General features: G+C 40.0%; 1 protein-coding gene across 4 annotated transcripts in view; it reads right to left on the reverse strand.

Moving 5' to 3' along the window:
• The window catches only part of LEPR (leptin receptor), a 121,642-nt gene that overhangs the window by 90,304 nt on the left and 6,865 nt on the right, over window positions 1-24,473 (reverse strand). For all 4 annotated transcript variants that reach the window (XM_047724809.1, XM_047724811.1, XM_047724810.1 and 1 more), the window contains 4 exons: window positions 24,050-24,185; window positions 17,118-17,174; window positions 4,667-4,816; window positions 1,694-1,781 (listed from right to left, as the gene is read on the reverse strand). The gene's annotated coding sequence lies outside the window, so the exon portion shown is untranslated. The remainder of the gene's footprint in view (window positions 1-1,693; window positions 1,782-4,666; window positions 4,817-17,117; window positions 17,175-24,049; window positions 24,186-24,473) is intronic.

The following is a 24,473-nucleotide window of genomic DNA, read 5'->3' on the forward strand; positions in this document are numbered from 1 at the left end:
TTTTACAAAGAGCATTTAGATCTCCAGACCACTTGTTGAGACCAATTCATTCAGAAATTTCATATTTGTGCCCTGAATGGACTTTCTGGGGCATCTGTGGCTAGAAGCACTAACCTTTGAGTTTCATCAAACCTCAGAAAACAAACGTCTCCATTGGATAGAATTGGAGTAGAGATACGGACTTTCCAAAAATTGTTATAAAACAGCACAACAGAATCCTTAATTAGGCAATCTGTATGAATAGCTTATTGGTTTCCTACGGCTGCCTTAACAAATGCTTAAAAGAAATTTTTTTCTGTCCCTGTTCTGAAGGCCAGAAGTCTAAATTAAGTGTCATCGGCCCGCACTCCTTCCTCAAGACTATGAGGGAACCCTCCCCTGCCTGGAGCAGCTTCTGGAGGCTCCAGGAATCTGTTGGGTTATGGCTACATCGCTCTACTCTCTGCCTGCGTCTTCCTATGGCCTTCTCCTCCATGTGTCATCTTCTCTTCTGTCTCCTACAAGGACACTTGTCATCAGATTTAGGCACACCCAAATAATCCAGCATGATCTCAGCCCAAGATCCTTACTTAGTTGCATCTGCAAAGACCCTTTTTCCAAATAAGGTCACATTCACAGGCTCTGGGATTTAGTGTGGACCTATTTTTATTGGGAAGCCACCATCCAACCCACTAAAGCTAGTACACCAATAGGGACCAAAATCATCGTCTATTGGGGTATCAGGGTACCGCTTCAGCATTGTTATACAAAACTATATTGACACTAAGTATAAGTTATCATTTCATTGTGGGCTACTAAAAACAGGTATCATTAAACCTGAGCATTATGAGGAATAACTGCCATAAGGAAAAAAAGTACAGAGCCCCAAGCTGGAAGTTCATGTTTGAGTCCCAGGTGATACTTGAAGGCCAACCATGGATCTTCAGCAGCTACCATGGTTAAACGAATACAGAAACATACCCCACATGCATAGGTATGAGTTTCTGATAATGTGATCCAACACCGAATGTCTGCTAGGCACCAAGCTCTAAGTCTGGGGCTCCTAGGGAGCTTTCATTCTAGGTTAGGGAACAACTTTGAATCTCACTCTCTCTGCACAATGCCTGCTACATATCTGAGGCCTGATAAAGAGCTGTGAAATGAGTAGATGGGTATAAATAAATCACCACTAATCAGCTAGGCAATTATTACCCCATTGAAAAACATCTCTATAATAAGAAGATAGGATTTACCAGAGCAAAACAGATTAACATGCTGACTCATTCAGTATTTTCTTGAGTGAAGGAAAAGTCTCCAAAAGGAAAACTTTGATTTGAAAAAGAAAATAATGAGATACCTACCTTTTTCTTCTTCTCCTTTTTTTTTTTTTCCCGAATCAATAATTGCCTATTTACACAGATACAGATCCCGCTGGGAACAATCAATCATGACTGAAATTATAGTTACTTGAAGTGAATAAAATATTTTAAGTATTTGGTTGATACATTCAAAAGCATAAACATTATTCAATTGGTAATTTCATAATACTGAAGCGTCATTTCTTGAAACTCTTGCAATGATTTCAATGACTCCACTTTCTCCTGGTTCACTTCTTCCCTCTTTGACGTTCCTTCTTACTTTTCCACTCTTACAATTTTAGACAATCAACCAATATATTAAAAATTACCAAACTGATTTTCATTCTTGGGCTTACTTGAGTCATAGGCCCATCCCTGAACCAGTCATGGTGTCCAGTGAGTTGGAATATGATGACCGTCCAGGTATGAGTCACCGGTGTGCTCCTGGAAAACATGATTGAGAGGAGAGTTGATCTCACCCTAACCAAATAACTTAGAGTGGGGAAAGTGGGATCCCAAAAGAGCACTAGGGTGCTCTTACTTAAGAAAAAGTGGGCAAAAAAGCATAGATATCCACTGCAATAGACACTTAAAAAGGTTTGTTGTTAACTGAATGTAGGTTTTTTTTTTAAGATTTTATTTATTTATCTCACAGATAGAGATCACAAGTGGGGGGGGGGGGAGCAGGCTCCCCACTGAGCAGAAAGCCCGATGCAGAAAGCCGATGCTCAATCCCAAGACCGACTGCAGGATCACGACCTGAGCCGAAGGCAGATGCTTTAACCCACCAAGCCACCCAGGCACCCCCTGAATGTAGTTTTAATTAAAATATCACTTCGTCCTTTCTATGGTGTTCTAAGTGTTTTCCATAAAGTTTTTAGAAATGAATTGATAATTATAACTATTGATTACATGTCTAATTACCACACAAATCTTTAGAATTTACTTTTATAAAAGACTGAAAAATGTTTTTATATGCATCCAAAGTTATATAGCAAGCATGTGGATTCTGGAATCTGACTGCCTTAGTTGTCTGTTTGTTTGCTTGTTCCTTTTTAGCACATTAATTATGAGAACAGTTTCTCTACCCTCTGTCTCAGCATCCTTTACTGCAAAATGGAGTCCTTACTAATTACCCCTCTGAAATGCATGCAATGTAATGAGATAATAACTATGCCTTCTTAATAGGACTTGTTCCCTAGAACTCTATGACATTTATTTATCATTCATCTCAGTTAGTTTTCACAGCATCTCTAGAAACTATTTTGGGGAGTTATACTCTGATCATTTATTCTTCTCTTAATAAATAGTCAGTATCTATTATGTATCAGGTACAACTACCAAGATAAACAGCATGGGTCATTTATGCCCTGGAGGAGTCAAGTGAGGATTCCCATAGTTCAACCAGGTTGGTGTAGGGCACTCTATACAGGGGAACCAAGGATGGAAGGAAAAGCACAGAGGAGAGAAGCCATAGTAGCTTTGGGGCCTGCCAGTATCAGAGCCCTGCGTTATGTTGAGATAAGAGTACCTGAAAAAGTACACAGCAGTCTAATAGAAGAACTCTGAAGGTCATGTGGATTTTGAAGGCCATTTGGACTTTCACCTCTATGCATGAAGAAACGTTGAACACTTTTAGACTCAAGAATTGTCTTCAGGGCACCTGGGTGGCTCAGTTGGTTGAGTGTATGCCTTTGGCTCAGGTCATGGTCCCAGGGTCCTAGGATTACGCCCCACATCAGGCTCCTTGCTCAGCGGGGAGTCTGCTTCTCCCTCTGCCACTCCCCATGCTTGTGCTCTCTCTCTCTATCAAATAAACAAATAAAATCTTCAAAAAAAAAAAAAAAGAATTGTCTTCAAATTCATAGGAAGGAAAGCACATCCTGGGTGTGTGAAGAGATAAATGTAGAGCCAGGGATAACAGTTAAGAAAGTAGGCAAACCATAATGTGCAACTAAATTGAATGCGGGTTGTTTAGAACATCAATTCTGATTCCGGAATGCTGGGATGGGACCTGGACTCTGCATGTCTAATAAGCTCCCAGGTGATGGCAATGTTGCTGGTCCCCGGCAAGGCAACAGACTACCTAACTACTATCAGTGCTGTCTCCCAACAAAAAGACATTTAACTCTAGTGTACATCCAACTTTCGAATCCCCATGGAGAAATAATTTGCAGCTCATACAGCTGTTATGACTAATTGAAGAACTCTTGTGTATAACAAGCCAGTATGATAGAAATATTTTATCTTGATTCTTCAGGTATCTCTGAGAACAAGTCCCTTTAAAGCGTGAACATCCAAAGGAAAATTATTAGGTTATCTGTAAGGCGGTTACAAGTTGTGGCGAGTGGAGGAAGTGTAATACAGGGTACCATGATGGTCTTTCTGATGTTGTCAACTTGACTCAACTATCGGTCCCCAGTTACACGAACAAACACTAATCGAAGCATTGCTATGAAGATATTCTGTAGATGTGATTAAAATCCATAATCAATTGACTTTGAGTAAGAGAGATTATCCCAAATAGTCAGGGAGGGCCTGGTTCAGTCTGTTGAAAGCCAAAAAAGCAGAACTGAGTCTTCCCTGAAGAATGAGAAACCCCACCTGTGAACAGAAGCCTCAGCCCATGGCCAAGTGCTCCAGTCTGCTTCCCCTGACAGTTTGCTTTATGTATTTTAATACTCATTTTTTTAAAAGATTTTATTTATTCATTTGAGAGAGAGAGAGAGAGAGAAAGCACAAGCAGAAAGAGGAGGGGCAGAGAGGAAGAGGGACAAGCCCCCACATGGGGCTCGATCCCAGGACCCTGAGACCATGGCCTGAGCCAAAGGCAGACGCCCCATCAACTGAGCCACCCAGGGACCCCTGCTTTATGGATTTTAGACATGCCTAGGCATGTCTAAAATTACATAGGCAGTCCTAGGCAGTCCCTAAGTTACATAGGCCTTGCAATAAATATCTTACTATTTATCTCCTACTGGTTCTCCTCCTCCAGTTGGACCCCAAAATATTTTGGCAACAAAAGCCAGGGTGCTACTATAACGAAGACCCAAAAATATGGTAATGGTGTTAGACATGGGCAACTGGCAGAAACTGGAAGAATTTTGAGAAACACAATGGAAAACACCTATCCTGTCTTAAATAGACGATTAGCAGAAATATGGTGGTTAACAACTCTGCTAGCGAGGACACGGAAGGCAGTGAGGAGCACGTTTTTGGGAATTCGAGGAAGGGAGATTCTTGTTACGTAGTGGAGGAAAGCTTACCGGAATTGTGCCGGGCAGTCATGTAGAAAGCATAAGCTGTATACAAGTAAACTGGACACATACCTGAGGAGATTTCCAAGTGTTGAAGAGGTATTCTGGTTACTTCCGGCCGCCGACAGTAAAATGTAAGAAGAAAAATAAATTGAAGAAAAAATTCTCAAACGAAAAGCAACCAGGGCTTGATGACTGGGAAATTCTTGGCTCATCCAGTCTCTGAAGGGTACAAACATGGACTTGGCTTTACTGCCAAGAAAGCATGCTGTCGAGAAAAAGCCAAGAATATGGCTGGGCAACCTTTTGCTAATACTTAAGAAAGATTTTAAAAATCAGAGTATTCAGTCACACAAAGGTTCTTCAAAGAAATTAAGTATTTGACTCATAAATTCCCTCACACCTCCCAAATAGAAATGGGATTATTTAGGGAGGATCAATGGATAAGCCCCTTTTCTTTTGGACTGAATTCCTTTTCACATACACAGGACATCTATAGGGTTCTCAAAAACTCGATACTGGTAGAAATACTGCCATTTGGGATTTAAAGGGATGGAGTACAGAACAAAGAAAGCTTTTGGACCCCCAAATTCTACATACAGAAAGTAGGCTGATAAAACCAAACAGCTTGTACTCTAAAACAGACAAAGTCTTGGGGCCCATCGTAGACCTAATGAATAAAAGCCTCTGGAGGTGGGGAAACAACTCTGTGTTTTTGTTTTTTTTTTAAAGATTTTTATTTATTTATTTGACAGACAGAGATCACAAGCAGGCAGAGAGGCAGGCAGAGAGAGAGGAGGAAGCAGGCTCCCTGCTGAGCAGAGAGCCCGATGCGGGGCTCGATCCCAGGACTCTGAGATCACGACCTGAGCCGAAGGCAGCGGCCCAACCCACTGAGCCACCCAGGCACCCCTGGTAGATTTTTCTATACAGCCCCTGTAAACCCAACTAACATCAGTGAATGGGAAGCACAGGCAGCCAGATTTAAGCCCAATCAAAGGAATCCCTTGCTAGCTGCCATAGTCATTAGAAGTGGAATGGGCTACCAGGTGAGACAACGAGCTCTTCATCAGGTGATATTTTTTAAATTGAGACTAAAGGACTGGCCAACAGGAATATTGCAGGACGACACTGGGTGGGAAAGAGATTAGATCAGAACAATGGTAATTAGGGCTGCACCATATCAAACCATCTATGGTTTGGAGATGCAACTTCAGAGTATTTCCATGAAGAGGGTTTGGGCTGTAAATGACAAGTTCTGTAATAAAAACATCACCTATTATCCACAGAGAGCTGACTGACCATTCACAGAGCATGAGCAATCTTTTCCCTCCAGAAGCGAGGATTGCCTTTAGTTACTTCGCCTGCATCTGTTTTCTATTGTAATAAATAAATAAGTACAGGGCGCCTGGGTGGCTCAGTGGGTTAAGCCGCTGCCTTCGGCTCAGGTCATGATCTCAGGGTCCTGGGATCGAGTCCCGCATCGGGCTCTCTGCTCAGCAGGGAGCCTGCTTCCCTCTCTCTCTCTCTGTCTGCCTCTCCATCTACTTGTGATCTCTCTGTCAAATAAATAAATAAAATCTTTAAAAATAAATAAGTACATAGAACGTGTGGAGGGGGGGGGGGGGGGTCTTATTTTCAAGACAATTGGAATGAAACAGTAAATCTGAAACAGGAAAATTAATTGATGTGGATTTTTATTTAAACATACATATGCAGGGGCACCTGGGTGGCTCAGTGAGTTAAAGCCTCTGCCTTCGGCTCAGGTCATGATCCCAGGGTTCTGGGATTGAGCCCTGAATCGGGCTCTCTGCTCAGCAGGGAGCCTGCTCCCCCTACCCCCTACCTCTCTCTCTGCCTGCCTCTCTGCCTACTAGTGATCTCTCTCTGTCAAATAAATGAATAAAATCTTTAAAAATAAATAAATAAAAATAAAAATAAATAAACATACATATGCAGCTTTGATTTTAATTAGTTCAGTTAAGCAGCCAAAGAACTACTAGGTAATTTGATAGCTTGGACCATATAGGCTCTGCTGTGACTTTCAGATTAATTGCATACGAATCCTTTAAGTCTAGGGTCCCAGTTCTCTTCAGGAGCCATTAGTGCCTCTGGGTATAGGGGTATTTAGCAAAGTTGGCTTGATGTTGACCGACATTATATTCCACACCCCATTAGTAATGCCAAAGAGGTAGGGAACACGCTGAGAGGTGAAAGGACATTATTATGATCGTCTAAGAACTATGGGAGATTATTCAAATGGTAAAATTTCCTGAGAGTAATTTGAGATGATTTGGTTAGCATAGTCCTAAAAAGCACCATTTTGCTTGGCTTTTTATTTTGTGATTTCCCTGTTGGTACAATTGCTCTGATTTTCACGGCTTCAGAAGGCAAACTAATGAAGTCACAAAAATGGAATCTCAGAATATGTGATGAGGCTTTGTGAATTGGGTACAGAGGCATTTGGATCTAACAATAGAGAGCTGTATTTGCAAACCTAAAAGGTGCTATAGGAAAAAATAATTCATCAATATGATCATCAATATTTGATTATAATAAATTGCATTAGTCATATAAACAATATAACTGCTTAATTAAATAATGGTTTCTGAGACCGAAGTAAACTTTAGAAGAGAAGACCTTTTACATGAGAGTGTTGGGGGTCACTTGACATGCCATTTACAGATAATAAGTAGGCCAACTTATTTGGGTAAATGGTAGCCAGTACCTTTGCCTACACCAGAAATATATTAAACAATGGAAAGTTTAGAGCAGATAATGTAAAAGCTGATTTAATGAAAGCCTAAATTGAATTTTCTACATTAAATACAAATGGTACCCTTAAAATATGATTTTCAAAAGGTTCTAGCAATTCAAAGTTAAATGAAATAGGAAAAAGCAATGGGAAAAAAAAAACACTTTAAAAATGTAGAAAGGAGGGGCACCTGGGTGATTCAGTTGGTCAAACGTGTGACTCAGGTCATGATCTCAGGGCAGCGAGATGGAGCCCTGTGTTGGCTCCACACTGGGAGTGGAGTCTGCTTGAGATCCTCTCCCTCTGCCCCTCCCCCCCATCACTCATGCACTCTCGCTCTCTCCCTCTTTAAATTAAAAAAAAAAAAAAATGTAGGAAGGAAACTGAAGAACAAATAAAGAAAACCTGAGTTTCCAAATATTTAATAAACAGGATAATTAGTATCAACTAATGAAGTCTGGCCATCATAAATGCTAGCAAGTTTATCCTTAAGTGTGTGATAGTCAAAATTCCTCTTATTCAAATGCCATGTCCAGGCCCAGAGTTTAATCCAAAATTTCCAGAAGACATAGTTTCTTTTTCTTTTCTTTCTTTTTTCTTTTTGTGTGTGTTCCAATAAAACTTTACTTACAAAAATAAGCAAAGGAGGGCTAGATTTTATCCATGTGCCATAGTTTCCTGGCCCCTGGAAGACACAAAGCACTTTTTTTAAAAGATTTTATTTATTTATTTCACACAGAGAGAGAGAGACAGCGAGAGAAGAATATAAGCAGGGGGAGTAGGAGAGGGAGAAGCAGGCTTCCTGCTGAGCAGAGAGCCCAATATGGGGCTCGATACCAGGATCCTGGGATCATGACCTGAACTGAAGGCAGACGCTTAACTGACTGAGCCACCCAGCTGCCCCTAGAAGACATAGTTTCTGTAATACCCATTATACAATATTCTCAGTGAAGTTGCTGCATACATACTTTTTGAGTGAATAAAGCAATCTTATGAAAGACAAAGGGAACAAATATATACGGAACAAATGAACATTATGTTGTCTAGTTACAAATGATAAAAAAAATACTACTAATAAGGAAGTTTAGATATTAAAATACTGTAGGAAATCCTTATGCTCTTCTAAAAAGTTCTAAAAATGTATTCTTGGGATGCAGAGAGAAAAACAAAAGCTTAGCTACAATTTACGTTTTTTTTAAAAGGATGCTTCGAAAACAATTACATGAACACCTACCCACACACACAAATGGCCATATATCACTCCTTGTTGGGGTTTTAGGTCTCACATAATATTCTTAAGATACAGACTTCATCATTTTATGGGCTGCTCAGAAATATCTGTGGTTCTCCACTGCCTACGGATTAAAGTTTAAACTCACTCTGGCATTCAAATTCATTCCCAGTGTACTGTCTGAGATTTAATTGACCAATGTTTCTTCCCACCATGAAGGACAACTCCTAGCTACCTAAACTTATCTTTGCTTTTTTTTTTTTTTTCCACTTCTTGCCTTTGTGCATGCCGTTCCATCCTGAGTGTTTTTCCTCCTTTCTACAACACCTCTCCCTCCACCATCACCCACCACCATCCTCTATCTGCTGGTCACAATCTTAGCCAATAATGCCAAGATCACAAGATCCAACTAAATGGACTCCTCTTTGTAAGCTCCCCAGTTGGAGCTATGCTATCTATGGACTACAATCATTTAGAAATTTATGTTGTGTCCATTTTATCATGACATAGTTAGTTGTGCTTATATCTACATAAATGCCCTGAGGGCAAATGTTAGGTTATTAATGTTTGGTTTTCTAGTCCCTAAAAGTATATCACCATATCTTGGATTGCTCAATTAATATGCATTGGACTAAAATAGAAAAAGCAAATCATCTAGTTTTCCATCTTTATTATTAAAAAGAACAAAAGTGAAAACTTTTATTTTGAGTAATTACTTCACAATGATTATTTACCTACAGTACTGCTTGAAATTTGTGTACAAGAAAGAGATTTTTATTCTAAATTTCTGTAGAATTGTTTATAGGAATTATATATGTAATAAAGCTATTTGAAAATATCTGTGTAAGATCACATGTTCTTTGGAAATAACTCCTGGGAGCTAGACCCATTGAAATACACCTTAAGGCCTGGGGCAGCCCAGTTACTGTTGGCTGTTGCTCACTGGCCAGCTGCCCTGATTTGTAACTCATTTAGGCCCCTAATCTGCCGGAACACTTTTCCCTGCCCTTAGGATGCTACGGGTGTGCATGTGGATGAAATGTATTATTCTGCCTGCCTCAAAAGCTACATAACACAATGAAATTCACAGTAGCTAAATCAGCTGTGATGAAAAAACTGTTAAGAGTTGAAAGGCAAGTTAATTGGATTGTTTGCTTACAATTTAGGACCAAGGATAAGTATGCTTTAACTCCAAGGTTAAAATTAGTACCAGACCGTGGACTAAAATAGAAATTTTCTTCAAGGGATTTCTTTTCTACATTTTGTCAGTTCTTCTTGTTCTATTCTTGTATCTATTATCTATTTACCTCTTTATCAGAAATGGGTACCGCAGTATAAAAGAGATTACAAAATTCTCCAGGTTTTCTACTTAAGCCAAAGTAATTATTATTTCCTCACATTTGAAAGAATATAAGAAGAAGTAAAGTTAAGAAAATAAATGTAGAGCAATTACTCCATGCCTCTGGCCTGAAAAGGCTGCTAAGAATAAACAGTGGGCTAGAATCATTTCAGAATTATGTGACCAAATGAAGTTTTCATAGAAATGCATTTCAGATTTAAGTCTCCATGAACCTTGAAGGAGAGTGGCCAGTATTTCCAATAATCCTGAGGATTGGTACACACATACTATAAACTAATTTTCACAGAGCACTTTTTTCTTTGCTGGCACATAATGAGATTTGAGAGGAAAAAGCACCAGGCCTATTCATGACCTATCAGCCAAATCTTCTAGCTGAGCTGCAATAGAATTTACACATATACAATGAAAAGGTTGTGTTTTTATTGTCATTGGGGTTTTGTTTTGTTTTGTTTTGTTTTCAGAGCCCAGTTTCTAGTTCTGAACTGATGGGTCATAAAAGACACATTCAGTATCTTGTTAATTATTTTCCTTGCCTTCATCATATCAACGTGGCACTAGGAAACCTTTATTAATGCGGTCCCACTAGACAGCTACCCGAGACAGACAGACCGTGGAGGAGACTCACTATTTTACCAGCCAGCTCCCCCTTTCCTCTTCTTCTGGTCGGAGTATTTCCTCTGGTGGAGGAACTACTGCTCCGCGGACTCCAAGCTCATGGATGTGTTCCAACATCTTGGCTCCAGGGGCCACCTAGCACGTGGCCAAGCTAGATTGATCATAGCATCTCACGGTTCTGGCTCTGTAATTGGTCAGTGGGGAAGGAGCATGACGAGAAGGAGAGTGAAGATGGATCTCTGAGACTTTTCCAATGGAAGCTGGGAGGAGAGGACCAAAGGGTGGGCGTCAAAGGGGCCAAGAGCCTTTTCCCCTCGAGGATGAATCCATGTGATTGTGAACTGCAACTACTAGCAGCCAGGTTCTCTGCCACAGGGAAGAACACAGCCTGTAGGAGAAGCCAGAATTTGAATTTCAGGCCACGAAAGCAGGTGTTCAGAAAGTGTGGCCATTTTTCTTGTATGCAACTCTACTTGATTTCTTCTGTGCTATCCTGTTATACAAACTGATAGAAACTAAATGTCAATGAATTCAGGTTTCCCTTTCCTTTCCCTAACTTTTCTTCTAACTTCTAAGCAGTAGACAGTGGGAGAGAAAGGTAGGCTGATCCTTGGTTCTGATCGTTGGTCATCTGTTGAATTTCACATCTGACTCCTCATCCTGTCTGTTTTTCAGATGTTGATCTACAGGGATCCATGCCAGGGGTCACTTCCGGATCAATGACTCTCCCGGCTTGCCCCTGGTGCCTTTCCGAAGTGAACTGAGTATTCTCCAAATACTGCCCTGGGCTGTGGCCACGTTGATGAGGCTTTCCAAGCCAAAACCACATCTATTTTACCCTTGCGAATTACGCTGCTGCACCCACCCCTCACTGAGTCAAGTTGGAACTCTTCAAAGCTACTTCAGATGTGACTACCTTCATCACACAGACATTCCTACCTGCTGCCTCAGGCTACCCCAAGTTGCGGAGCTCCGATGGTCTTCTCTCCATCCCTACCTTCTGTCCAGGATAGGGGCAACTGCTCTTTCTACTCTGATCCTCTACGTTCTTAGATTTCCTCCAAACTCATTGGGAGTGTCTGCTGCTGTTCCCCTATCCGGTTCAGTCCTCAGATATAAACTTCATAAGGCACTTGTAAACATTTTTCATCTATAGGTTGGTAACTGATATTATGAAACACATTCAGTTTAAAACACTGGTAAACGTCGACACCCACAGTGTGTTGCTTAGTGATGGAATCATCTACAGGGGATGGGCCCTCTTTCTCATTGGTGCCTCAACTTAGCTCTCTTTGTTTCCCTCCGGGCTTTCTTCTTTTCCCCTAATTTAAGACACCTCTGTTAGTTTTCAGAGCCTGAATGGAGCCTGTGTCTGAGACTCAGAACACAGTCTGTTATCACATCTCCTGTGACAAGGGATACAAAAATGCCCACGAATGGAAGAGTTGTTAGAATATAAATAAATGAAAAGTACTTGGGGGGAAACACAGCAAGTAATATATCAAAATATTCCTCCACAGAGGGCATGATACCCAGGCAGAGAAGGGTCAGGGGTCACATGAGGGAAAACTGAGTCCTGGTGGTACCCACCTCCTGACCCACGACTCCGAGTCCCTCCTAGAGAGCCTGCTCCTACCTTCATGAAACTTAGTTGATCAGCTCTCCCTTTTGTACTGTCAGCTGCCTCAGGATCTTTCCTTAATTCCCTCCTTGTACTTAAGCTAACTCAAGCTACGTATGGCTGATATAATAGTTTAGCCAAAAATGGGTATTTTTATTTCATGAAATCAGGAAGATTTGAGCAACTAAATAACAAAAGGAGTAGACATGTAACTGGTCTTGAGGAACCCTAAAACCACCATTAACCTTCTCCATCTCTTATCTCTGATTCTCAGTATGAGTGGGTCCCATTCCTTCTTACTACACCTTTCCACATGGTAGGAGACATGGCGACTGACCATTCCCAGGTTTTTCATCCTGGGGTTCCACCATCAGATAAAGGAAAACATAAGTCAGGGTTTAACGTTTCCATTAATTTCTTTCAGTAGTGGAAATGTAAAGAGAAAGAAAATTACTGAGTTCACAGGTTCTTCTTCCATGCAGTAAGGACAATAGCTTTTGTTTGGATTATAACTGTGTAAAAAAATGTTCCTCCCTATGACTAAGCTATTTGACCCTTCTAAATTCCTTTTTTAAAGTGTATAAAGGAAAGAATGAATTTTAAAAGATGGCTATGTGTCTTTTCTCAAGCTAACCACAGAAAAAGAAAATAATGAGAACATTAACAAGCATATATTTTTAAATAGATGAAAGATAAAAAAAAAAAAAACAATCATGCCTTAGTGTCTTTGCAGTCAAAATTAAATGTGATATGATACAACAAAGGAGGATATTACATTCCTAACAAAGAAAAATTGTAAAGTCAAGGAGACTAAACTATGATAAATAGTACCCTGTGTTCTTCTACCCTGCCCAAGCACAGGGTACTTCAAAAATTTTGTTTCAATTATAAATTGACTGTACTTGACATTATAAAACACGGTGAATTTAAAACACCAACAAACACAAATGTCCAATGCATGTTGCTTAGTGATGGAGCTCATCTATAAATGAACTTCTGCAATTATTTATAACAAAAAGGATGTGGATTAGTGCAAATACAAATGTTCCTGGATCTGAGAACATGAGAGTTCTTAGTCACTCTCACTCAAACTTCATGGAGGAATCCTGTAAACTTTTCGCTTAAACTTCCAGATGCATTCTTAACCTCTTCCTCTCTCTCTTTCTTCCCTCAGCAGATCTGCAGGGAAATGCAATAGTGAACGATGCAGAAAATAACCATTTCATTTTTATAGTTCCTTCGATTTCCCCCTGATATTATTTCCCTCTTTACCAGGAGTGAGACCCTGTTATGTAAACAACGAAGCCCAGTAAGTTGAGTGCCTGCTGTGACAGCGTCCACGTTGGCCGCTTTCCCCAGATTTGTAAGATTCTTGTGGTAAGAAGAATTACAGCTGAATTCCCTTAATGTTTCAAAGTCAAATACTAATTGAGATCAATGGTTCCCAGACTCTGGATTTCAAAAATGAAATTTCAAAAATGTGTGGTGAACCAGCACAGGTCTGCCAACTTTTACTTTTGCCAAGAAAGGGTTTGGGGAAAATAGTGCTCTCCACCATCAGCATCATTTTACAAAACAAAGGAGGTTTTTAAGGCCAAGGAAGTAAGCCATACTTATGTCAAGTTTAAAAAAAAAAGGTGATTGGAGGGGTGGTGGCAGGTCGTAGCTCTCAAGAAGAGAGAGGGTAGGCCACTATACACTGATTCTATCAGTCAGAACTCTGACAAGAAGCAGATGGCACCCTCAAAAGGGTTAAATCAAAAGTATTTCAGTGAAGTGACTATTTACAGAGGTGTGGGCAGAATTTTTTAAACTCCAACAGGGGATATGAGTTACCCAGAAATAGCCAGAGCAGGAAGCAATTACTTATCTGGGGGCTGAAAGGTTGAGGAAAGGGAACAGTTTCCAGAGCCAAGCGAGAACAGGAGACAACAGGAGCTGGATCTGGGACAAAGGCAGCCACGGCCCACCATAATGAGGAATGGAGAGAGTGGAGCTAAAAGGACATCTATCTCCTCCATTCTGCCTGAACTCAACGGGAAAGCAGAGGGCAAGAGGTCCGGGGCGTTGCAGTCCACAGACAGCCTTCGGGGCACAGAATAGGTCAAAAAGGGTAAAAGATGGATTGGGCTGTGGGTCCAGTAGAGCATAGCGACTGGGGGTCATAGTGAGGGGGCCAGGGACGAGAGAGGGGAAAGGGTGTACATGTGAGTGTCATTTTTCACTTCAATTGCGGGAAAATTACAAGGGAAATTTTATTTTAAGATATGATATTGCTTGTAATTATATGCTTGATACATTGGTCATTTAGTGCCTCAGCATCTAATAGTGTAACATCAAGTGGTGTTCCCATGAGCAACTCGTTCCAGTACTTTATTTTTATCACACTCATTATTAAAAATTCAATTTCACATAGGTATAAAATGGAAGCAACACTCAACATTTTTATTTAGTTCAGAACATTTTGAGTGAACTAATGCCAAAATTTAACAGCCTCCAGCCTCAGAGACTTCTCCAACGCCAGAGGTCCCCAGACTTCTGCTGTATATTGATATCATCTGGGATCTCTAGAAAAAAAACCATGATGTGCCTGGCTTATACCCCAGAAATACTGATTTCATTGGTAGAGGTGCAACTTGGCAAAGGAATTTTTTTAATAACGTTTTATTTTAGGAGTTTTAGATTTAAAGAAAAGCCATAAAGATAATAGAGTTCCCATATATCTTCTGGATCTCCCCTATTATTAACATCTTATTTTAGTATGGTGCATTGGTCACCACCAATGAACCAATCTTGGAATACTGATACATAATTTTAAACTAAAGTCTATGCTTTATTCAGATTTCATTAGTCTTTACCTTCTGTCCCTTTTCTATTCCTGAATCCCACCCAGAATACCATATTACATTTCAGTCAGCATGGCTTCTCTTGGCTGCAATAATTTCTCAGAATCTTCTGGTTTTGGATGGCCTTGGTAGTAACGAGGAATAGTGGTCAGGTATCTCATACAGCATCTCTCAATTTAGATCTGTCAAATATTTTTCTAATGATGAAACTCTGGTTCTACATTCTGTGGGGAGGAGGACCACAGAGGGAAAGTGCTACTCTCATCACACCATGTCAAGAGTATATACTATCAATAGATTTATCACTGTTAATGTTGACCTTGATCACCAGGAAGACACAGTGTTTACCAGGTTTCTTCACTGTAAAGTTGCTTTTTTTTTTTTTTTTTTCCCCCTTTCCACTCTGTACTCTGGGAGAAAGTCACATATGCAGGCCTCACTTAAGGAAGGTGTGCTCCTCCTCCTTGAAGACAAAGGATCTACATAAGTTATTTGGAGTTCTGCATGGGAAATTTGTCTGTTTCTCCCACAATTATTTATTAATTCAATCATTTATTTATATCAATGGGGATTCATAGAGATTTACATTCTGGGCTATAATCCAATGCTACTTCATTTTGTTGTTCACATTGCTCCATCATTACAAAGTGTTCCTTGGTTGTTTTTGGCACTTCCATACTCTTTGGCACTATAAAATGCTCCAGGCTCATCTTTTATATTTCCTATAGAGTCAGCTATTTCTTGAAGGATTCCTGATTCCTTTTATTGGACAATAGTATTAGAAACAAATAAATGGGTGTTTGCGTATATCCTTCTTTCTAGGCCCTTTGGGCTGCCAGAGCAAAAAAAAAAAAAAAATGTGTGCATATAGCTAATCCCTGAATATACCCATACCTATAAATATTTCTACAGGTAAAGATCTATATAATAGGGTTCATAATAATATCTCTCTTATCCATCACCACAGGGATCATTCCTGCCTCTGCACTTGCTTACTGTAGACTCCTAATAGCCATTTACTTAATTATTTAATTCTGGTATACATGTATACTTATTTCAGAACAGTTAACCCATGCCCCCATAGGAAACTTTATAGAATAGAGTGCTTATGTACAATCCCTTTTTCCTTTGGTCTTCTAGTTACCACTCATTAGGTCAGCCAACTTTTCCCCTAGTTCTGGCAGTGAGGTTTTTTCATACATTTGTAACATAGTTAGATTGTTTTGTTGTATTCTGTATTCCATCCTGGGAACCTCTGACCTCCTAAATGATTTCTTTTAATTTGCATAAATTATGGCCCACTTTTCATGTTGTAGAGTTCTATGGGCTTTGACAAATGCATTGTTACAACATTACAGAATCATACCAAAGTTTTCACCACCATTATGCTCGTGAATACTTCATCTATTCAACTTTCTGCCCCTCAAACTTCAATAATGACTAATTTATTTATTGTCTTTAGAGTTTTGTCTTTCAAGAATGTCCTATAAAGGCATATAGGAGATAGCCTACTTCCACCTAGAAATATCAATTATCATTCATCTGTATCTTGCTTGATACCTCATTCTTTTTTACTGCTAAATAGTATTTCACTCTATGTATGTAACCATGATTTGTTTATCCATTCACCTATTGGAGGCCATATGGTTGTTTCCAGATTTTGCTGATTATGAGTAAAGCTGCTATAAATTTTCACATGGAGGGTTTTGGGTGGACATAAGTTTTCAAATCAACTAGGAATTTCTGGATCATACAATAGATTATATTTAGCTTTATAAGAAACTGCCAAACTGTCTTGCAAAGTGGGTGTATGACTTAGGGATTTTTTTTAAGAGCTTCCCAGATGATTCCAATATACAATAAAGTTTAGGGACTTGATGCTCTACTCTGAATGGTTTGAGGAGAGTCAGTTAGGGATAAGATGAATGTCTATCATGAGGGCGGCAAAAAGAGACTTCAGTGTGTTCTCCATCTAAAGACTACTCATAACTCAAGACACTGATCATATAAACAGCAGTCGGGAATTTTTGTGGATAAATAAATCATAGATAAATCTGGTGACAAATCTTGGAACTTCACTATTTCCCCTACTTACCTTTGTGATAGGTCAGATACATGTTCATATTGTTAAAGATGTTCTCTGAAATGGCACCTAAATAGGAGATAAAAACAAAAAAAAACCAAAGTGGGTAAGAAGGATGGGTTAGTCAGATGCTTTGCTGCAAGTTAACAGAATTCCAAATCAGCTTAAGGAAAAAAAGGGTGGGAGCAGGAAAGGAGGGTGGTATTTACTGGTTTATGTAGTTGAAGTGTGCAAGGGTAGTTGAGTCTCAGCTGGCACAAATGATACCAGCAAATTGTCTTTCCTCCCTCTGCTCCTCCAATCTTCTTCTTCTCCTCTCTCTCCCTCTCCTCTTTATCCAACTCCATCTCCATCTCTCCAATCTTCTTTGTATTAACTTCATGCTGGGTGGTGCCTCTGTATGTGTACAGATTTCTTCTTATAAGGACACCAGTTAGATTAGATTAGGGCCCACCTGGATGGTCTCATTTTAACTTGATCACCTCTTTGAAGGCAATATCCAAACATAATCACGTTCTGCGAGGGAGTTAGGTCTTCAACATACCAATGTTGGAGGGGACAAAATCCAGTCCACAACAATTATGCTTCCAGTGGGCAATCATTTCTTGTTTTATATATGAAGGAGAAAAAGATGAGGAACACTATCTATCTCATATCTCATATCTATCTCATAGAACTTCCACATTTTTAATGTTTATTAAATGTTTATTTAATTATTTAATTATTTAATTATTTAATTAAATGTTTATTTAATGTTTATTAAAATCTCTTCTTTTTAAAAAATAACATCCATTGAATTTTTTTAAAGACTACATCTCAACTCTGATTCAGAAGGAAAATCTAAGGGAAAGTAGCTATAGTCTAGGAAAATATGTCCAAAGACTATAGCTCGAGCATCCTGCTTGGATCCTTGTGTTTTGTGAGTCACCATATTCGGTACTACCAACTTCTTTCATTTTGGATATTATTTAAGTGACTTCTGAGAGAAGAAAGCCTAGGAAATCACTCTGAAGAACCCTAATATTTAAAAAAGAGGCAAAAGGTGGGAGGTCCAGTGTTATGGGTTAAATAGTTTTCCCTAGAAAGCGATTTCCTAAAACATGATACCTGTAACCTTATTTGAAAATAGGGTCTTTGCAGATAAAATCAAATAAATATGTGGTCATTCTCAATTAGGATGGGGCTTAATCCAACATGATTGGGGTCCTTTTAAGAAAAGAAAGCAGAGACACCAGGAAGAGAGCATCACTGACAGAGAAGATGGCCATGTGAAGACTGAGGCCAACATTGGAGTTACGTTGCCACAGGCCAAGAAATGCCTGGGGCTACCAGAAGCTGGAAGAAGCAGGAAAGGATCCTCCCCTAGAAGCTGCAGATGGAGCACAGACCTGCCAACATCTTGATTTTGACTTCTAGCTTCCAGAACTGGGAAATAATAAATTTAAGTTGTTTTAAGCCATCCAGTTTGTGGTACATTTTCCAGGCAGCTCTAGGAAACTAATACATCTACCAAGGAGACTAAGAAGGCAAAGTCAGAGAGGAAGTAAGAAATTCACCCTTTCGACATCAAAGGAAGGCAATGGATGGAGAGTCGTTAGTATTGTCAACTACTCTAGACAGGTTAGATAATATCCAGATTGTAAGTATCCACTGAGTTTAGCATTACACAGGTGCATAGGCATTTATTGTTAATGTTATAAGGAATTGTTAAGCAGTTTCAGTAGAGAGATCACTTCTGTCTAAAGGATTAAGGAACAGTTCATGAAGGACATGGCATTGATGGTGGAATTTAAGGCCTAAATAGGGTTTTTAATATGCAGAAATGGAAGGTATCACAGTTAGAGAGGGAGAAGTGAGTGAAATTATGGAGAGAAAAAGATTCAGGACATGTAGAGGACATGGCTAAGAGAACACAAGGTCTTTATAGAGGAGATGCTATTTGGAGTCCCATCACGGATGTCCTTGAATGCTATGATAAGAAGTTTGAGCTTTTCTCTAGGAAGTGGGATATGGCACAACATTAAGTATAAGTTAAGAAGGTTGTGTGGAAAATGTTATATAAATACTAGTGAGTAAGCAAAATGCGTAAACGGGAAGACGATAGACAAGGAAAACTGGAAGCTACTAGAAAGCCCAGAGGAGACATTCTGAGGATCTGAACTAAAGTGACAACGAGAATGGAAATACGGCTCCTATTTTTGAAGCCCTGTCATGTACCAGGTCCTCTGGTGGCTGCATTATATGGGTCAATTGCATGAATTCTGACAATTCCTCTCTCTGGTAGAACTTACAGTTCTAATTGTATACCTGTGGAAACTCTGACTCAGAGACATTAGGGATCTCACCCAAAGTCACACAAAGCTAATAAATGGTGGGGCTGATATTTGTATCCAGAAATTTGGTATGTTTTAGGCTCTTGTCTCTCTTGTCTCATCAACTTATCTATCCTACAGCTCATGTTGTAAATTCCAGACATTATTTGGAAAATGTATGAAATGAGACCACGCTCTTTGCAATTTTGCACAACCTCCTCCAAAAAGGGAAGAATATTGTGAAAACACAGCAATGCTCTCTGGGAAATCCACTGTGTGGACTGCAGTTCATTTGCCATCTATTTTCCCATCTTTTCTAGTCCCTAAAACACACTGTTTCACTATCATAAGCATTTAATAGCTTTTCTTTTCCCCCTGGTACCTGAGGTGCATTTTGACATAGGGAAGAAAAGTAGCTTTTTGAACTACCTTTGAAGCACTGCTACTCAGTGCACATTGATTTTCCTTTTAAACTAGAATCACTTAGTGTTTCTCTGTCGGACACTCACTGACGACCACTTATCCTTGAGACATACATGAATGAATCAGACAATTTCCTAATGATACTGAATTGGAAAGAAAATGGTACCTTGATTCCCCTTTGTAAGTTTATTATATCAAAATACATACAAACTTTTAAAAAGGGCATTCTTCTAGGCTTGAGGAAATAGAACACAAGCTACCCTTTGATGAGCTTATAAAGAAATCTTTGATCTACTTTTAATAATAAAATATTGGGAAGTCAAGTGTATTCCCGCACATCTCAGGCATTTAAGGAAATGCTCAACATCATGGCAAGATAACTGGCTGCCATCTTTTGAGAATCTGAACTAGAAACAGGAGAACTGGAGGATTAGGAAAGAAGAGCACAGGGACTGAATAATTGCCTTTCCTCCTTCTGTTTATATAATAAATGCACTCATTGTTGCCATGGCAAAGGAGCCAGCCTGTTTCTCTTATTCCTCTGTTTCTACCCATTATTATTATATCCAACACCAGAAAATGTCATATTTCACTATCATCTTTCTTGGATCATTATGTTTATCCATCTACTCTGCATTAAATACTCCAGCCACAGTCTTTTTCATAGTGAAGCTTAGACAAAAAGTGATTTCAGGCGAGGAAAGTGGCTTCAGATGCAGCCAGAGGCATCAGGAAGCAAAGAATGATGGCAGGGAGGGATGAGGAAAGACCACAGTTCTTTAGCCTTAAGGGCCTCCCTAACCTTGGAAAGCCCCTCAGATCCAAAAGGAAAAAAACTCTAAAAATGTCATTTAAAGCAAATTCCACCTTGCTGATAAACTGAATTGACTATGACTTTCAAAACTCCCAAACAACCATCATGCTGGGGGTCCTTGGTCTCTTTTGTCGTGATCAGGCTGAGTTCATCTAAGCATAAAGTCTAAATTAGGGAAATTAATCCTACCACTGCTCTACAATAGTCATATGACACATGGAATATTCTGTCCAATCCATGATGTCACATTTTGTCAGAGACAGTGACACACTAATATATTTTCAAAAGATGACAACCAAGGTCTTGCAACCATGTCCCCCATTAAATCATTTGTGTATTCAAAAATTACTTATTAAAAGCCTATTATGCACTAAGCACTGACCTAACCTGACATTAAAAACAAAATACTCTAGTAAGACTTCATCCCCTTCTCTCAAAACGTTTACATTCCAATCCAACCATGCAAGAGGCAGTTGAACGAAGAGGGTATTTTTAGTTTAGAAAAGAGAAGACTGAGTTTAAAGAACTATCCCTGAGAAGATAGCAAATTTAGGAAAATGCCACAATCTGTAGGAAACAATCAATAAAGGGGAGATAAGTGGTTGCATCCTGTTTATATGCCCTAAGGCTTGAGTGTATAAACAATCAGCTCAAATGTTCTATCTTGTTCATTTCCATTTCACAGGCAAAAGGACAAGGCAGCCTGCCTGCCTTTCCTTTCATAAATCCCTCAGTTGGCAGATCCTGATATTCTTATTAAAACAATCCTAAGGAGAGACACCTGGATGGCACGTAGGTTAAGGGCCCAGTTCTTGGGTTAGGTTCAGGGTCTTGATCTCCGGGTTGTGAGATTGAGCCCCATGTCTGGCTCCTCGCTTAGCTACAGGTTCTTTCTCCCTCTCCCTCTGCCTCTCCCACTCATGTGAGCTCTCTCTCTCTCTCTCAAATAAATAAATAAATCTTTAAAAATAAAAAACAAAAAGCAATCCGACAGAACAAAGGGACCATGGGAAAGCTCAGGACAGGAACGTTTCCAGCCTCGAACAATTCAGAAAGAGACCAGCCAACAAACCTGGATTCTGCCTTCAAAGATTTGAATAGTTCTCATGTGCAGTAAGATCCTAGACTTCTATAAAATTGCAAGAAACTAAATGGAGACTAATGAGTGGCTATTATAAAAGTAAGCTTTCAGATCAATACTATAAGAATAATAATTTTTTTTAAAGATTTTATTTATTTATTTGACAGAGAGAAATCACAAGTAGGCAGAGAGGCAGGCAGAGAGAGAGAGGAGGAAGCAGGCTCCCCGCTGAGCAGAAAGCCCGATGTGGGGCTTGAACCCAGGACCTGGGATCATGACCTGAGCCGAAGGCAGCGGCTTAACCCACTGAGCCACCCAGGCACCCCTATGTGTGGGGGTAGAAGAATAATAATTTTTTTAAAAAAGGCATAGAGCCATACTTCTCAAGCTGTAATATGCATGTGAATTACTGGGAGAGCCTGTAAAATGTAGATTCTGATTCAGACTTGGCATAGAGCCTGGGATTTTTCATTTCTTTTTTGGGGGGGGGTTAATTTTACTTTTTTTTTTCCCATTTATTCCCCCAGCTCACTTCTCTTCTTGATCTCCCCATGTCCTCTGTGTTATTCCTTATGCTCCACAAGTAAGTGAAACCATATGATAATTGACTCTCTCTGCTTGACTTATTTCACTCAGCATAATCTCCTCCAGTCCTGTTCATGTTGATACAAAAATTGGGTATTCAACCTTTCTGATGGAGGCATAATACTCCATTGTATATATGGACCACATCTTCCTTATCCATTCGTCTACTGAAGGGCATCTTGGTTCTTTCCACAGTTTGGCGACTGTGGCCATTGCTGCTATGAACACTGGGGTACAGATGGCCCTTCTTTTCTAACAAGATCCCAGTTCGGCCTAGTGCCAGTGGTCCTAGGATTAACACTCACGTATCATTGCCCTAGAGTCATCTGACAACAAGGCTGCCTAGGATGTACTGGGTTGTCTGCGCTCAGACTATTTAAGGGGAAGTCAAATAACTATTTGTCAGGCAGGCCACAGAAAGGATATCTCCACTGCATGAGAGAGTGGGCTAGATGTTCCTTTCCAAACCTAAATCATTTGATTCAGGGCTTTATTTATAAAGGAGTTAATTTTACATATGATGGCTTCCTTTAAGTATTAAAACACTTGAACATAGATAATGAAGAAAGTAAACTGAGAGATTTTTCTTACCACTTCAACAGACGTAGAAACAAAAGATCTTAGACATTAAGTGATTTGTTCAAAATTCACTCTGAATACAATGAGCCCAAGAAAGTGTGATATTAGCAAGGGTTAAGTCATCCTAACTTGTACAAACAAAACAGAAACTAAAAATCCCATCTACTCACTTCCCCACCAGCTGCCTTTCCTCCCTACACCTACCTTTGTAGGATGGACCCAAAATCCTCCCACCAAGATAATCCAGAATCCTTCACACTACAAAAATAGGCAGACTCGCAGGAAATAAAAACCCACCGAGACCCTGCAGGCTGATTAGCAACCGTGCATTCAGTTTTTTTGTTTTTTTTTTTAAAGATTTTATTTATTTATTTGACAGACAGAGATCACAAGTAGACGGAGAGGCAGGCAGAGAGAGAGAGAGAGACAGAAAGAAGCAGGCTCCCTGCTGAGCTGAGAGCCCGATGCGGGACTCGATCCCAGGACCCCGAGATCATGACCTGAGCCGAAGGCAGCAGCTTAACCCACTGAGCCACCCAGGCACCCCAATGCATTCAGTTTTATTGTGAAGTTAACCTAGGAATTTCTTTCTTCCACAAGCTGGTCCATAGAGTGGCTCACTGTTACTCCCTTCCAGTCCCCTCAATAATTTCCTGGATGACCTCCATCTTTCTCTCTTTATAAGGCTCAGAGTACTGCTTGGCCCATTATGGATTATGTCCTCTGACTTGTGTTTTGCTCTTACTACAAGGTTCCAATCCTCTCATCTTTTCCCTAGGCTACCTCTAGTTTCTTTTCTTCAACGTACCATTCCTGCCATTTGATTTAAACTCATCCATCAGAGAGAAGACTGAGATAAGCTAATGTATTTTTATGTAGCCTCAGGTCTCTTCATTGTGTGTCAAAGGTTGGCTTCCCGGGAAACAGATTTCCAGATGGAGATCTGCATCCCAGTGGTTTATTTGGAAGTGCCCCACACAGCACCAACTCCAAGGGAGTGAAAGAAGCAGGACAGGGCAACTGGGAGGGAAGAAAGGCAATACAGGTGCCCAAGGTGCCCAAGACAATTTCACAAGGAACTCTGAAGCTGGTTTGACCCTTTTGAGATATCCCTCACGGAGGCAAGGCGAGAGGGCTTTGCATCACCTACATTGATTGGTCATGGGATGTAGGTCTCTTCCATGGTAGAAGTGTAGTCAGGTGAGTTGGTTTTCTTTCTCCAATAGCTGGTCCTAGGGTTGGACTCAAATGGAAGAGGTTGGTGCTCCTGGTTCTCAAGGAACAGTCTGAAGAGCAAAACACAGCAGCCACTATAATCCATTCTTGCGCTGCTGGAATACATTTGCTTCATATAATAAATTTACCTCATGTGGGAAGAACTCTTGCAGAATTCTAGTCAGTCTTTTCCCTGGGAAAAACTTATAAGCTGAAGAAGGGTGGTGGGACAAACTATAGCTTCTGGCACTGCAGCTGATCCCTGAAACATAGTTGATCCTTACCACCTTCCTTTACTTCCTATTTATTTATATTTTAATTCCAGGGCAGTTAACATAGTATTATACTAGTTTCAGGTA

This window comes from Lutra lutra, chromosome 4 (genome assembly GCF_902655055.1).
Source record: "Lutra lutra chromosome 4, mLutLut1.2, whole genome shotgun sequence".
NCBI lineage: Eukaryota > Metazoa > Chordata > Mammalia > Carnivora > Mustelidae > Lutra > Lutra lutra.